Here is an 18,350-nt window from a genome sequence, read left to right as displayed (position 1 = left end):
TGTAGATCTGCTATTTTTGAATAGCTAAATTATAACATCGTCTAATGTTTAAAACACCAATGGATTATCTTAGGGTTACAAAATTAGCACTAAACGTTAACGGGATTTGAGTACATGTGTACACTATTTATTTCAACACTTCTGAGTGTGATTCACGATGAGCCATCTTGAGTAATTCTTCAACACAGCAAATCAAAAGGAAGAGCATAATAATGAGTACCACAGACGAAAAACAGTCTAAGTCCAAATTTCAGACTGACCCCTCCATGAAAAGGCCTTGTTGTCCTGAACCCTTATCTATCATTTATATATTATGGATCAATAGTGTGGACTTAGACTGTTATTCGTCTGTGGTACTCAATTATGGCTCCTTCTAATCTGCACACAAAAAAGGAGGAAGTTGTAGATTTTCTGCTGAGAATCACATTTTATATTGTAATACTAATATTTTAGTAAGGAATACAGTATATGATGTGGCATGTCAATGTTGTCAGTGATCACTGCAGGGAAGTCGGACGTCAAGAACTTCCTCAAAAAAGTTAAGAGTTAAAATAATATCTTGGGAAAACGGATTCGGGGATCCCCCCCCTGAAATGTGCCCATAATGAATTGCATACGTCACATGTGTGACATGTGTGTCTGCTCGCTAACATAAGTTGCAATGAATCAGTTAACATGAGTTTAATATGGAAGGTTAAGAGAGGGGGGGGGGGGGGGGGGGGAGAGACTGCGGAGGGGGGGGGAGGGGAGAGGAAGACACTCCGACAGTCTATTAATTTGTTATTGTGTCGTGACGTTCTAGTTATAGAAATGATGGTCGAAATAGATTTTTATCTGAGTTTTGCCTCCCGGAAAAACTATTGTTTTTTTCCCACTTGAGGAAGCTTGACACATTTACCGTTTCCTCAAACTTTTGACCCAACAGAGACAAATGTACTTCTTTTTCCTCTTTAGCAACATTACATTGTATTGGCCAATCCAATCCTTGACTAAAATGCTTAATATTTATTCCCTCTGTGACATATAAACTATGCATCCTTCCTTGCCTTGTTATTATAGGTTCCATGTTGCATTTTCTATCGTAGGTCATTGTTCGTGTCGTCCTGTCGCACAAATCACTAAAATAAGTAGGCCATCTTCCCAAATGTACAGAATGGTAAGTCAAGACTATAGTAGTTCAATGTTGTCTGTGGGACAGAACTTTAACAACCTGCCAAGTGCTTTTCATACCAAGAACCAGGGCTTAAAGTAAGCATCGAATCAATTACAAGATTATAGTATGTTTTATCCCATAATTTTGCAACCCATTTTTTTCACCCAGTGTCAATTATCTAATGTAATCCTGGGCGCTACACTTCCTCTGACCTCATGCTTCCTTCTATGCATGAGGAGTCCAAGCCGCTTCTTTTCACCTGACAGGGGGGAGTTTCCCCGGTTGGACGTAGCGTGGAAGGAATACGTTATTCCAACCAGTCCCTTTCCCCTCCATCAGGCGATGATTACTGCATGTTTTTGTGAGGGTACCTGTACATATGTATGTATGTATGTATGTATGTATGTATGTATGTATGTATGTATGTATGTATGTATGTATGTATGTATGTATGTATGTATGTATGTATGTATGTATGCTCATAGGGGGGAGCTGTGGCGAAAAAAGCATGTTAGCAATTGACCATATTCACAGTGCGAGCATCTTGTCAGCAAGGTGGTAAGTAACAAGCTGCAATTTCCCATTGACAGCCAATACAGAATTGTCCTATCTGATTGTATTAATAAACTCACCAACATTGCAGCTGTATGAAAAGCTTGAATTATACTCGTTCTATCTGCAAAGTGTTTGTTTCATAAAAATCCACCCTAGATATGTTATGAGCTACTTATGAGTTATGAGCTATTTTTTTCCTATAAGTGTAGGATTTTGGAAGCTTCCAAACTCCAACACTTAGAAAAATAAAATCACCTGCAAGTGAGTTTCTTGACAGTAAGTAGCTCATAACATATCTACGGTGGATTTTTGTCCTATATACACAAGTTTAATGTTTGTTTTTAGTTCAATGTTTGTTGTTTGTAAAAACGCCATTGACAATGAAGGGAAAATGTACCTCATCTTGTCCCTAACACAAACATTAAATGCCATTAACAATAAAGACAATTTAATGTTTGTGTTGGCACCGTTTGTTTTACATCACCATTACATCACCTAATCAACATGAGTTAGACTTTAATATATTAGCGCCCCTCACTTCACACGGGTGTGATTTTTTTATGAAACAAACACTTTGCAGATAGAACGAGGATAATTCAAGCTTTTCATACAGCTGCAAAGTTGGTGAGTTTAACATGCTTTAATACAATCAGATAGGACTTTTCTGTGTGGATGTATGGACTGTCAATGGGAAATTGCAGCTAGCTAGTTACCACCTTGCTGGCAAGATGGCCACGGTGTGCATATGGTCAATAGTTCCAGGAAGTGAGGTACCAGAAGAGAGGACAATTCTGAAACAGAAGATGGCTGAAGCAAAAATACAGTGGAACCTACCAAAAAGCAGTGATTGACATTCTGAACGAGATAGGGATCTTTCACAGGATCTAGGGTGCAACACCCCACAACACTCAATAATAGAATAACATAACATGTAAGGAATAAGGTGCATGGAGTCGAACTATACACTCCGGTACAGTAGGTGGCGGTATACACCTGGAAGGAATTGGTTGCAACCCGCCAGTAAACCCAAAGAAGAAGAAGAAGAAGTGAGGTACCAGGAAAAGCTATAAAGGTACAGGAAGTGAGGCCGCCGGAGGCTCCATTTTTAGGTATCAAAAGGAGTAGTTTGTCAGAGAGCGTATAAGACAAAGAGACTCTTTTAAGGCCAATACTAAACCATAATCAGACATTAATAAACCACAGAGTAGCATGGGGCTGGAAAACTATGAGATCTGGAAGAAGAACAGTTTGTTCCAGGAACATTTCTGAGGGTTTATCTCTGAATTAATTCAGAGCTTTCGGACAAAGGAACCTGCTGTGGCCTCCTGACTTGAAGGTTGGGTGAGGAATGCATTAATTGCCTTTTTATTTGATTTTCGAAAACTATAGAAGATCTATACAATACAATACAATTTTGTTTTTGATTACCTTTGCCATTACTTTTTGGATACTTGACTCACTTGAGACATTGAAAGGAACTTAAAGGGGCATTCCACTCATTTTCAACATTTTACTATGTCATTAATATACCTTAGAGCTGTTGGCTGTGGAAATAATAAAAAAGTCCCCCCCATTCTGTGTTTCCTAAAACTGGAGATCTGAAAAAAATCATTAACATGGTGAAACACATCTTGATGTGAACAGCTCTAAGGTATATTAATGACATAATAAAATGTTGAAAATGAGTGGAATGCCCCTTTAAGGGACTTAAAAGATCTGAGTTTGAACATTTTCATTCGAAATCTATTGATTGTTCAATTGAAGTAAAATGTTTTTTGTTTGATCAAGTTAAAATTAGTGCTATTTAATTAAATTTGTGTTTTGCTTTTGGTCTGCAATACAGTTTGGTTACAGTATGAAGAATTTCTGACGCAGGTAGTGGTACAGGACCTTTCATTTATTTTATTTCTTTAATATAACTCGGACATACAATTTTTGAATTTTAACAACTTTTTGTTGTAGAGTGGACTCTGTGGGGGCAGAGTCACGAGTGAGTCAAATTATATGCGAGACGAGACAGAGTAAATGAAATCATATGTGTCGCATTGCATCACATATCAGTTCATAAAACATTTTTCATCTTCTAACTATATAAATGCACCAACTCCACCAAGTCTCTGAGCGTGTGTGTGACTGTGTACGTCCGTAATCCACGTAACTCGAGAACCGTTCGCCCCACCGACTTCAAATTCGACACACGCGTTCCACACCCCCAATGCAGGGATGCAGTGCCCTAGCCTGGTTAATAAACCAGACCGAATCAGCCGTTGGCAAAAAAAAGTTGCCTACCAGCGGATTACGGTCTGGCGAGGCTCAGTAGCACGCCTCTTTCCTACAGCAGAGAACAGGTCGGACCAATCGGGACACGGTATGCAATATAGGCGGGCTTTGGTACAGTGACGTTCAATGCTTGAGACTTTTGACTGACAGTAGCTCTGACCAATTGCGTCAAAGAGAAAATGTTCCCCGGGAAATGAAATCCAAGTGGAGCCAGCCCAGACTGATATACCGCGACAGTGTTGTGTGATATTAGTCTGGCTTATTAGCCAGGCTAGCAGTGCCCAGTGTCGGCACCCACGGTTGTCCGGAACCGCCCCCAAAAGGCTTCTGCCCGGGCTCTGGGCTCCATATGGACACTGGGCAGGGCCCCTGTCCAGAGCCTGAGCAGGGGCCCTGCCCAGTGTCCATATATGGAGCTGGCCTGTTAGACTCCATATCTGGGCATGCCTGACAAAGAACTCCATATATGGGCATAAAAGGGACACAGACATATGTGTGGGGCATGCATTTCCAACTTGCATCGTTCCATTTAGGCCTGTGCCCAACGGCCACCGCTGTAGAGGCTCCAATGGCCACCGCTGTAAGCACTTGAAATTGATGTGGAATTGTAGCGCATTTAGTTTGACTTGGCTCCACAGATAAATATTTTGAAAAATAGACGATTTACAAGCTCACAATGCCTTACGTTGCGAGGCGTTGTGAGCTTGTAGAACTGTTTTTTTTGTTGCATCTTTCTAATGTTAATATTTGACAATTTTGGCCAATGTTTGACAATTTCTTGTATTAGGTTGTTGATTGATGCAGGTGTTTTTTAAGAGTAAACGGTCTTAAAAGTCCATAAATTGTCACTTTAGAAATGTGCAGATAGGCCTGGGCCATGGCTCACTGGTCCAGGCACCTTGGCTGGTAATCCAGTCTGGCAGCGTGCCGCGGGTTCGACTCCCGATCCCGACGGCCTTTACTGCATGTCTTCCCCCCATCTCTCTCCCCATTTCCTGTCAGCCTACTGTCTGTCCCTCCATAAAAATATAAAATAAAGGCAAAAGCCTTAAAAAAAAAAACATAAAAAAAAGAAAAAGAAATGGGCAGATAGATATATTACCATGTTTACACTACACTGTATCTTGGTCTGTTTACTGTTGAGTGAGAAAACAACGTTGCACATTACATATGAGCAAATTATCCATTTTGGGGACCCCCCAAAGTAACGTGGGGACACCCCTGGGGGTCCCAATCCAAAGGCTGAGAAGAACTGTGCTATAGTGCAGTGGTTCCCAAACTTTTTCATGTCAAGGACCCCCAAATTGACACTAATGACCCCGCGGACCCCCATTTGAAAATATATGCCAGGGACCCCCATGAGAGAAGATTTTTACGGCTCTAGCAGTGATTCTCAACCCGTTTAATTTCAAGGACCCCCAGTTTGACATGCATTAGTCTACGGACCCCCTATTTAATAGCATTTCTATCTCTGGGACCCCCAATTTATATTGTAAAATCAATGCTAATTTAACTGAGTGTGTACATTTGTACACTCTCTGAGTTACAGACCCATAAGGGTCCATTTGGTTCCAAACTATCATTTAGCTGGGTCCCCCCTGGAACTGCCTCAAGTACCCCAGGGGGTCCCCGGACCCCACTTTGGGAACCAGTGCTATAGTGCATATGATTGACAGCGAGGGGCATACAGTACGTTGGTCTTCAGACTACTACGGGCCATCGTGGCCCGTAGCACTTGCCCTAGCCCCGACGACCTTACAGGCGTATGCAAAGGCTCAACAGTTTTCTGAAAAACGTATGTTTTATGTCAGTGGTGCTCAACCACTGAGGTCAAGGACCTCCAGAATCATCTGTATTTGGCCGCGGACCCCCATCTGGAAATGTGTAGTCCCAGCAGGGACCCCCAGAAGCAAATATTTGAGTTAAAAACGTTCACTCTGAAGGAATATATATTCAAAGATTTGCGCCACATTTTCACGGTTTTTCTAAAATAGTAGATCTACAAGCTCATAGCGCGTAGATCTATGAGCTTGTAGATCTGCTATTTTTCAACAGCTAAAGCATAACATAATGCTTAAAACACCAAAATGTGAGTACTTTGTCCGCCGTTTGTTTAATTTTTGGATGTGCTACCTTTTTGGATTTTTTTAAATTCCTGTTTTTTGATGTATACTGGATTTGGGTTTGGCACTCCACTGAAAACCATTGCTGATGCGCAACCTCTTTTTCTCATTTGGTTATAGGTTTATAGGGTTTGGAGTAGGCTGTCGGACTATTGCTCGCTTTGGCAGAGACCGGAAGTCAAAGGTTTGCTGAGGGGGCGCTTGTTTTACAGCTTAGGGTTAGTTTTTTGTGAGGTTATATAGACAATGTTATGAACTACTTTCTGTCAACAAATTCCTTGCAGGTGATTATTGTGTCTATAAAGTGTTGGAGTTTGGAAGCACTCATTTTCTAATAAAATTAGAAAAAGAATGTTTTTACTTCTATTCTGTGAAGTAGAGAAAAAAGAATCCCGCACACTGTCTTCACTTGAGTTTAGATTTATTGAGCAATGTTTCTGTCGTCAGACCTTCATCGAAACGTTGCTCAATAAACTCAAGTGAAGACTGCGGGATTCTTTTTTCTCTACTTCTCAGTTCCAGTTATCCGACGCACCTGTCCATTGTAGGTGTGCAGAAGGACTTTTTCTTATACTTCTGTTCTGTAAAGCGACTTTGGGTACCTAGAAAAGCGCTATATAAATCTTATATATTATTATTATGCATTAACTTGACGTGCTGCTGCTTCCTGCATTATGTGCAAATTAAAAACAAGCGCTACGCAGGCCTTCAATCTCCCAACACTTTTCTTCAAAATCACCTGCAAGGAATTTCTCAGCAGAAAGTAGCTCATAGCACATGTCTACGGTGGATTTTTATGAAACAAACACTTTTGCAAATTGGAAGAGGATATAATTCAAGCTTTCCGTACAGCTGCAATGTTAGTGAGTTTAACGTTGTTTAATACAAGCAGATCAGACTTTTCTGTTTGGATGAATGGGCTGTCGATGCATGGGCTGATGTTGCAACCCTAGATTCAACCCATTATAGTGTTAATCTAATCTAATCTTATGTTGCAAATTGCGGCATGCGGTTGTCGCTACTGCCAACCTGAAGAAAAGAGAAGTCCATTTAAGTGTTGCTTCCCCCTCTGCTCTGCCCGTGTCTTCATAACAGAGAACATTTACAAACAATAGCAAGACAACATCAGCGACATATCAGCGTTTTGGAGGCACTATATGCGACAGTCAGGAAACCACTGACAGGGAGACGAAAAGCTCTGGAAAGATTAGCAGCAGCAGCAGCCTGTCACTGTGACCGACACCCACACACGCATTCAGTACACGCACACGCACGCACGCACGTGCACACGCAAACACATAAAACTAAGGAGAAGGGAAGGGCGTGTTGTGAGCAGGGGTCGTCCATACACGGACAAATGTTTCCATGACAAAGACTTGGTCTTCTCTTGGTTTCTTTACACACCATTAATTGAGTGCTACAGACGGAAAACTGTCATTTTATTCTGACCCCTCCACGAAAAGGCCTCGTTGTCCTCCTGACCCCTTATCCATCATTTATACATTATGGATAATTAGTGTGGACTTAAACTGTCTTTTCGTCTGTAGTACTCAATTTATAATGGTTATTTTGATCATAAGACCCAATTACTAAATACCAAGTCTCCTCCAGGTGACACTAATTTAACTACAATATGGCATATTTTGAAAAAAAGTTATTATAATATCTATAAATGCACCACAAGTCTCTGTGTGTCTGTATGTCTGTAATCAACGTAACTCGAGAACCGTTCGCCACACCGACAAATTCGACACACACGTTCCCCACCCCCCTGCAGTGCCCGTTGTCGAGTCGGTCGGACATGCCACAAAATGCCTCTGCCCGGGCTCTGGACAGGGCCCCTGCCCAGGCTCTGGACAGGGCCCCTGTCCAGAGCCTGGGCAGGGGCCCTGTCCTAGCACTGTCCTGGCCTATTCACACTTCAGTTTTAGGTGATTAAATTCATTCCGCTCCTATGCCACTAAAATGTGGAACGCCCTACCAACAAACAGCCATTAAGACATGTGAATCCCTAGACTCCTTCAAAACCGCTCTCAAAGAGCACCTACGGGCGGCTGCAATTCCAAACTGGCCCCCATAGTCAAAGTCTGAGTCGTCGTCGTGTCCCCCCCCCCCCCCCCACACACACAGACACACACACCCCTTCTTTCTCCATACTGTAGCCTACTTGTTTTTTTTCCCTTTTTTTTTTTTTTTACTTTGTTTATATGATGATTTCCTGTTTCTATAGAAGTGTACATTTGTACGTCTCTAAATGTTCTGATGAATTGAAAAAGGTGGACCCTGTTGTAAACAAGTGTAATGCTTTATCATGGTGTCATGACTGTCATCCACAGTAACAGTTTTCGTATTGAGTTGCGCTTTCGTTTGAAATGTACCCATTCTGCATACTGTGAATAACATTTCCGATCGATCAATCAATCAATCAATCAATCAATCAATCAATCAATCCCTGGTTGTGAGCAACAGAAAATGAAAGTACAGGGGAGAGGAGAACATGATGTCCACACACCGACAAATATGTTTCCATGGCAATTATGCCTCCTGCCTGCTGGGACAAGTAGCCTAATATGATAATGGATGAAGGACAGACCACAGTGGTAGCCTATACTTTAGGCAGTGGTTTACAACCCTTTTCATTTCAAGGCCCATTATTTATCTGCCATCTGACCCACGGACCACCGTTTGATGACATTTAGCCTCACAGACCCATCTGAGCCACGGACCACCATCTGATGACATTTAGCCTCACAGACCCATCTGAGCCACGGACCACCATCTGATGACATTTAGCCTCACAGACCCATCTGAGCCACGGACCACCGTTTGATGACATTTAGCCTCACAGACCCATCTGAGCCACGGACCACCATCTGATGACATTTAGCCTCACAGACCCATCTGAGCCACGGACCACCATCTGATGACATTTAGCCTCACAGACCCATCTGAGCCACGGACCACCGTTTGATGACATTTAGCCTCACAGACCCATCTGAGCCACGGACCACCATCTGATGACATTTAGCCTCTCAGACCCATTTGAGCCACGGACCACCATCTGATGACATTTAGCCTCACAGACCCATCTGAGCCACGGACCACCGTTTGATGACATTTAGCCTCACAGACCCAAAACTAAAGAATATTTTGCTGTCGTCGTTGGTACCATTGGGAGAAATAACGGGCAAACGTACAATTCTTCTACATTCTGTAATTGTGTATGTAGACTTCTTGTAAATTAAGTAATGCAGATGTTTAACAATAATGTAACTCTTGAAACCAAATGGACCCGGACGGGTCCATTTGGTTTCATTATACGCATTTTACGCTTTGGTTTTCATTTTACGACTCGAGTTGGCTTCGTACGATGCTTAAAAGGTCTTTAAATAAATACTTTTTGAAATGTCTGTGGGAAAAATGCATTGGGAATTATTTCCTGGGCCTGGCGTCGTCATGAAAGGGGGCGGGACTGCGACGCTCTGTACCAATGTATACCATCCTTATCTAAAACTATATGACTTATATGAAGATCTATTGTAATATCACTGAGGAGGACCAACATCTACATGTTGACATAGTGGTTAATAAATAGCTTACCAGTCAAACTAATCCATCCCTGTTACAACCCTTCCATGCATTCCCCTAGATCAATCAAACGTTAATATTGTTTTGGGCAAATGCCGCTAGCCTATGAATATATAAATGACTATAGGCCTATAGACCGATTGATTGATTGATTGATTGATTTAATCCATTTAGGCTTGATGTCGAAATTAATAAAAAGTCTTCTGAAAGAATATATATATTGCCTTCTCCTACCAAACCACACTGTTTGTCCACATCTCACCATGCATAACACCCACCGACATGCCTTCTCCAACCAAACCACACCGTTTGTCCACATCTCACCATGCCCAACACCACCGGCATGCCTTCTCCTACCAAACCACACCGTTTGTCCACATCTCACCATGCATAACACCCACCGACATGCCTTCTCCTACCAAACCACACCGTTTGTCCACATCTCACCATGCATAACACCCACCGACATGCCTTCTCCTACCAAACCACACCGTTTGTCCACATCTAACCATGCACAACGCCTCCGACATGCCTTCTCCTACCAAACCACACCGTTTGCCCACAGCTCACCATGCACAACAGTGACAAAGACTAGCTACACATACAAAATTTAAAAAGAAATTGCGCAGATCTACATGCTTACGTGTCAGGAGCTTAGCTTTGTATATCTTCCATCTTTTAATTTCACATGTTTGACTAACTTTAAATCACTTACTTTATGAAATATCAGTCAAAACATTGGTGATTGGTAGTCAGTCAGATGTTGCAGCAGCAATGCTCTAATACACACATGTAGATAATGACACCTTCCTCATTCCTGCTGTGTGTGTGTGTGTGACAACACCACCGGCATGCCTGTCCAGACATCACGGTACCCATAGGGGGGTCCTCAGAGTTACTACAGGTACGGTACCCCTAGGGGGGTCCTCAGAGTTACTACAGGGGGGCCACCAAATCTTTGTGTCATAGTAACCTTTTTTTTTTTTTTACATAAAGGACCACTTCACCACTTTTCAACCTATCTTCATATAATAGGTCCTCACTAATAATAATGATAAAACTGCACAATTCTGTTCTTGTCTCATAGGAGGGTTGTGGGCAGTTCAGAAACCCTGCAGTGACATCATCGATGGGGAATCCAAGCTAATAGAAACTGCAGGCTTTCTATAGTCCTGAAAAGTTGCAATGCGAAAATGGAAGCCATCATTCTCAAGATAATACAAATCTAAATATCTTTGTAAAAAAAAAATCTTGTTTAAAAAAAATCTGCCTAATGAGTATGACGATGTCACTGATGGACGGGTTTCTGAACTGCCCACAGCCCTCCTATGAGACACAGACTGAGTAGTTGTCAATAATTGTGCCATTTTATCATGATTATTAGAGCGGACCTATTATATGAAGATATTGAAAAGTGGTGAAGTGGTCCTTTAACCAGCTTGCCTTGAACCCTAGCACCCCATATTCTGACGAGAATGCATTGGCTAACAATAGCAGAAAAAGTTTCTAATCTGCAACGCAATTCTGTCAATATAGTGGTATAGGCAGCTGCTTCATCTCTCTACGCTGTCTGTTTATTACATTTTTACAAACTGTTCAATGAATCAAGTATTCAATAAAAAAGCAAAAAAAACAACTCAACTAAATAAGGGTCCTTAATTGGCCAATTTTGCGTGAAAAACGTTGAACAATAGCCTCTATGTCACCAGATGTTTAGGCATTCAGGCTCCTTCATTATTTTGTGTCAATGATGCATGTGCGCGTCTGAGCTCGCCGCAAGCATAGCCGCTTATATCATGTGCCTAAATATATGCTTGCCCGCATATCCATCATTAATGAATATCAATATCCCAGTATCATTCATTCATATAACCTTTACATATTCCCTACAATATGAACACATTGTGTTCATACTCTCCCGAATTAAATGCCAACTAGTATTGTAATATTTTCACCAAACGAATGTGTGACTGTGAAGTATAATATAATGTCTTACCTGTGTGTCTTCCCTGGCTTGGAGAATCGTTCATCCAAAGCGTGTAGACCCTAAATAGTGGTGTTACCAATAGGGATAGTCCTCAGAGCGATGTGTGTGTGTTGTCTCATTGATCAGATGGACTGACTGACAGACAGACAGACCGTCCGTTAGCTTGAAGTGACACACACACACACACGACACACACACACACACACACACACACACACACACTACACACACACGACACACACACACACACACACACACACACACACACACACACACACACACACACTACAGAAAGAGGAACTTCGCTGGGGATTTTTTTTTAATGCTGCTGAAACTTCCTGGTAGGCTACTTTTGTCCGTTTATTTGCATAATCAGCAAACGGACATAGACTACAAGGCAAGCTAAAAGACAGCTCTGTGACTGTGAACGTTCATGAAATACAGTAGGCCTAGTTATTAGTAGGCTATTCTTTCTACTTGCTTTGTGCACGTCGAATAGGCCTACATGAAAAACAATTAATGCGGACAGGGATTTTTTTAATTAACTTAACTTAACTTAACTTAATTTAGACCACCACTCGTTTTCAGTTTAGGCTACATTTGTTCAAATGACACTGCGTCGTTTTCAAGTTTTTGACAACTCACTCAGCCCTACAACACACTTTTAAACGGGCATCTTTTGTTTGTTATAGCCAGAGTAATGTAGTAAGAGAGTGGTGACATCTCGCCGCAAAGCGGGTGCCTATGGGCAATAGTGCCAAACATTGCTCCTATGGCTGGAACTATTCCATTGCGATAGAATGAGCGCTTCCGCATTCCATTGTTACAATGAGAGTCAACGGGAGTATTCCTCTCTTTTAAACTACTCTGGTTATAGCTATAGCGTCTACTTATCCATTTGGGAACATGGCATTAGTGCCCCCTCCTGGATGGCATGTGGAGCTACACTAAAGTGTTTTTTTCAATTATTGAATCGACACAAACAATCATATCATATCATCATGTCATTAATCATACACAAACGGAAACAAATTCATACATACAAAACTGCCATGCATGGCACCCACATTTTTTTTTGCTGCAAATGTCACAGTTTTCATTTCTACAATTAGGCCTATAGCCTTATAAAGGCATGTTGTTTTGAAGCCCACATTGAATTTCACACCATGAGGGGCAGTAAAGCAATACTGTGGAGACTGGATAACATACAATAGAAGTTAAACCTATGAATAAAACCTAATGAAAAACACAGTTTGTCGTATAGCACAGTTTGACCAAAGCCAATTAACAATAGATCAGTTACTGTATGTTCCGTTAATTGCGTTAAATGTGCAACTCAAACCTAACATATACTGGTTTTCATTTTTCAACCCTTTTCATTTCAAGACCCATATTTATCCGGCATTTGAGCCACGGAACCACCATTTGATGACATTTAGCCTCTCAGACCCATCTGAGCCACGGACCACCATTTGATGACATTTAGCCTCTCAGACCCATTTGAGCCACGGACCACCATTTGATGACATTTAGCCTCTCAGACCCATCTGAGCCACGGACCACCATTTGATGACATTTAGCCTCTCAGACCCATTTGAGCCACGGACCACCATTTGATGACATTTAGCCTCTCAGACCCATTTGAGCCACCATTTGATGACATTTAGCCTCTCAGACCCATTTGAGCCACGGACCACCATTTGATGACATTTAGCCTCTCAGACCCATTTGAGCCACAGACCACCATTTGATGACATTTAGCCTCTCAGACCCATTTGAGCCACGGACCACCATTTGATGACATTTAGCCTCTCAGACCCATTTGAGCCACGGACCACCATTTGATGACATTTAGCCTCTCAGACCGAAAACTAAAGAATATGTAGTTGTTGTTGATCAAAATAATAATTCTTATACATTCTCGAATTGTGTAGACTTCTTGTAAATTAAGTAATGCAGATGTTTAACAATACCAAACCAATACAAAACCAAACCATACCAAACCAAATGGACCCGGTTACGGGTTTCATTTCACACAAGAGTTAAAGATCTATAAGGGTTAATTTGGTTAACAACTCTCCATCATTTAGCTGCAGGGGACCACCTGGATTCCCCTCAAGGACCACTGGTGGTCCCCGGACCCCTGGTTGAAAACCACTGTCATAGAGTTATACTATAATCAAACCTACTGTACAGCATTTAAAATGTATCTCTTATTTCAGAAGTATAGCATATATTATATATAATCATCAATTTTCTAACATGATATCACTGCCACATGGTTGATAGGGCTGTGGAGCTATACAGTATGGGTTCCCAAAGTGGGGTCCGGGGACCCCTGGGGGTACTTGAGAGAGTTCCAGGGGGTAAGCAACCAAAGGTATGGCTCCCCCATATCTTGACCAGCATGATTGAACCCTACAAACCCTCCCACGCACTCAGATCAGCCAACGCAGGGAAGCTGGAAGTACCCTCACTAAAAACGCCGGGACAACGCTCCACACGTCCCAAACTCTTCTCCCTTCTGGCCCCAAAACTGTGGAATGCACTTCCCGTTGCAATCAGAACTGCAGCATCACTCCCGATCTTCCGCCGTAGTCTAAAACCCACCTTTTCAGACTCCATCATGGCCCATAGCACTTATCCTACCCCCTTAGATAGCACTTTTTAGACTTATATAGCATTTGAAACAGACTTATAGCATGTCATGTAGACAGAACAATAAGTGCATTGTATGTAGTCATAGCACTTCATAGTATATATGTACAGCATAGTATAGCATATATGTATAGTATCATTATATAGATATGTTCTAGTTATAGTTTATATGTATAGTGTCATTATATAGATATGTTCTAGTCACGTTCTTAGCTTACGCATGTTTCGCGATAAATGCATTTTTACATATGTGATGTATTCCCATGCTTTTTGTTCTTGCTTAATGTAAATCGCTCTGGATTAAGAGCGTCTGCTAAATGCCTAAATTGTAATTGGTACCTAGCTCAATTAGAGTTAGGAACCAAATTGACCCTTAGGGTCTGTAACTCAGAGAGTGTACAAATGGAACCAAATGGACCCTATGGGTCCATTTGGTTCCATTTGTACACTCTCAGAGTTAAATTAACAGTGGTTTTACAATATAAATTGGGGTACCAGAGATAGAAATGCCATTAAATCGGGGGTCCGTAGCATAATGCGTGTGAAACTGAGGGTCCATGAAATTAATATGTTTCGTTATCACTGCTAGAGCCGTAAAAATCCTCCCTTATCGGGGTCACTGGCATATGTTTTCAAATGGGCGGTCCGTGGCCTAATAAATGTTGATTTGGGGGTCCTTGACACGGAAAGGTCTGGGAACCACTGCTATACAGTACACACAAGAGACAGGTTTTCATTTTTGGAACAGTCGTTTATTGAATCAATATGGGGCATTAAAAAAAACAGTCATGGACACCCAAACACCTACATATTATGTTCTGCTATATCATGCACCTTTCGCATTATCTACAGTTATAATATTATAGACGGGTTTGTTTGAAAGTGTGTTTTTTGAAGCACAAGTTGAAATCTGATACACGTAGAGGGCAGTTAATATTGTGAGGACTGGAGAACAGTACAGTATTATACACAACAAAGAAAGGCATCCGTCCCCCATCATGTGACAGTTCTTCAATTACAGTTGGGTGCCACCGATATTGTCCCTTATCATTTGACCCATTTAGGCCTGACCTCAAAATTTAAAAAAATCCTTCTAAATCCTCCAGTTTTCTGAACTAAATATTTTCACGATTTTTCAAAAATAGCAGATCTACAAGCTCGTAGCACGCCACTCGGTGGCGCGCTATGAGCTTGTAGATCTGCTATTTTTCAATAGCTAAATTATAACATAATGTTTAAAACACCAAAAGGGGTTCCCGCCCAAAATGGGTTAACTGTCCTTTTGCGCAGATCACGCAAACCTCAGCAAAAAGAAAAGGACAATATCGATGGCCTCCAACTGTATAATTAAGGCAATAATATTGAGACGCTGAAAATGATGATTTCTTTTTCCATGATCATTCCAAGAGTTGGAATAAAAACATTAAAACCTGTAGGTTCTTGAATCATGTTTTTGACATGCGAGATTTAGGTGACACAACAAGAGCATCAACAAGGTGCCCAGAATGGGAGCGGCATTATGTTTTACACAAGACATGAAAACTAAATGTCTAATATCATTTATAACCTGCATTGCATGAACTGTGACACTAAAACTAAGCATTTTCCAAACAAAAACAAAAAGCAAACCGTCTGGGCACCTATAGGCTGCTGAGCCAGCCTGACGGCGTGCCGCGGGTTCGACTCCCGGATCCCGACAGCCTTCGCAGGCGTGTCCCCCCCCCCCCCCCATCTCTCTCCCCATTTCCTGTCAGTCTACTTTCAACCTATCAATAAAGGCAGAAAAAGCCAAAAACAAAATCTTTAAAAAAAAAAGGAGAAAAAGGAATAAAATCTAAACAAAATGTAATAGTCTCAATGCACCGATGTATCGGCCACATAATCGCTATCGGACGATGTTTGCTGTTATTGGTCAATATCGGTATCGGCAAATAAAACATTAACGACATTAACCGATGGCAGTATAGCCGATATTTATCTGTTGTTGATATGAAGCATACGTTTTGTGTTTGCTATATTGGTATATGTTGGTTATCTGCAGTCTCTACCAAGCTGTAGATTCTGAACATTTATTTCTTGTATTGAAAAATAAATAAAAAGAATAAACATATATCGGTATCATTATTGGCTAAATTGTTATTTTAAACATCGGTAATTTCCATATCGGTGCATCTCCAGTCGAAAGCAATCGAAACAACTAATGCAACATACAAAATTGGGCCCAATCAAAAAGGGTGGCCCAGTTTGTCCCGAACAAAGCTCACTTGTAGATCAGTTATTTTTTGGCAAGCAACACCCATCGTACTACGGAAGTGGTTTTAAAGGGCCACTTCGCCCCTTTTGCAACCAGATCTCATTTTAACAACGTTTGGGAGTCAAGAAACACTTGGGTTTTTTACGTGGGTAATTTGTGTTTTTAGATATTTCAGTATTTCAAAGTGTCCATGGGCTCCATGATGTCATGGACACCAGGGCTCACTTCCTTCCTGCGGACTACAATCCCCATAATGCTTTGGTCCACTGCTCCTCCTTGTGGATAGGGGGAGGGCTGTCTTACTGAGACAACATGTAGTCCAGGAAGTAAGTGAGACCAGTGGACACTTTGAAATACTGAAATAACTAAAAACACATATTGCCCACATAAAAACCCCAGGAAAGTGTTTCTTGTCTCCCAAACATCAGATAAAATAAGTGGCCCTTTATGGGTAGCACTAGCCACAGGCACAAACTTCACACGGACGTCGTGCACATTGATTAAACTAATGGTAAAATAAAATCCTGATATGCGATTTGTCAAACGACGGAAAAGTGTGAAACATTGCTGTGTTTTCTTAAATGACCAAAATATGTACAATCACTATGTTTAGAAGAAATATTTTCAAATTGAGGCTTTGACCTTTTGCTTTCATGAAATATCCTTTACAATATCATTATAATAAGGGAAAATTAGCTAAATGTGTGGCAAATCTGCAAAAATCAGTGGTGGCGACCAGAGGACCTTAATCCATGGGAACGGTTGGATATGAAGCTGTTAAGCTGCGTTCAGACGTGGATGGTTAGAGCAGCGCGATTACATACAAAGTCAACAAAGTAAGTAAATTTAAGTCTGAACGCACATTTAGGACGAGGAGGCTTCACGGAGATCTAGAGCGAAAACGGGAAACGCTTGAAAAGTACTTTACTGTAAAAGTTACTTAAAACACTTCGAATATCGGCTACAAAAAATAAATAAACAATCTCAGCTTCAAACGCTGTCAAATAATACAGCAAAAATAAGTAAATAAAAACATGTATCTTTAAATACATACATTAAAGCTCAAATTCAACAATAAAACATTTTTTTTTCTTTTTTTTTTTTTTTACAAAATGAAAAACACCACTGTAGTGTGTGGAGGCAAGCAAGTGTTAAAATATATCATATATCATCATTCCAGCGTGATGTCACAAGTCCCATGATGTCACAGCGTGATGTCACAAGTCCCACTTCATAGTTCATACACTAAAAAGCTGCATTGGGTTAAATGTATTCGACAACTATATGAAAGTGAAATGCATTTGACTACCATAATTATTAAGGTCTCTCACAGCCTTACAAAGTGTACATGTCACAAAATGCATAGTCAAATGCACCCGGCCTATAGCCTAGTTCTCTTCCCCAAAATTACTTAGCCTACATGTTCAACTTTTTTCGTATTATTATTATTTTGACAACTCTCGCCTGTTAAAAGGAAGGAACCAGTGATTAAATCATTAAATCAACATTAATCTGGGTCTAGACGGCTCTATCTCTACCAGTCTCACAAGTCCCACTCAGTGCAACGTTGATACAAATGGCTGTCACTGCTACATCAACTGTGTGCTTTGCACACTTTTATCTGCTACAGTACATGTTACCCTCAACCATGTTTCAGGGTTTTTTTCTTTTTTTTGAACCACCCTTGTAGAGTAAAAACTAATGGTGTGAAACTAAATCGGCATTATCGCCATCGTTTCAGCAAGCAAACAT

The 18,350-nt window shown here is 41.1% G+C and overlaps 1 protein-coding gene across 1 annotated transcript in view; it reads right to left on the bottom strand.

The window, feature by feature from the left end:
* lyn (LYN proto-oncogene, Src family tyrosine kinase) overlaps positions 1–11,802 on the bottom strand; it is a 36,700-nt gene extending 24,898 nt beyond the window's left edge. The window contains exon 1 of the mRNA XM_079512117.1: positions 11,696–11,802. The gene's annotated coding sequence lies outside the window, so the exon portion shown is untranslated. The remainder of the gene's footprint in view (positions 1–11,695) is intronic.
* Between the last annotated feature and the right edge of the window lie 6,548 nt (positions 11,803–18,350).

Source organism: Electrona antarctica (assembly GCF_951216825.1).
Source record: "Electrona antarctica genome assembly, chromosome: 1".
NCBI lineage: Eukaryota > Metazoa > Chordata > Actinopteri > Myctophiformes > Myctophidae > Electrona > Electrona antarctica.
The sequence above is the reverse complement of the archived record's forward strand: the minus strand, read 5'-3'. Positions and strand labels throughout refer to the sequence as shown.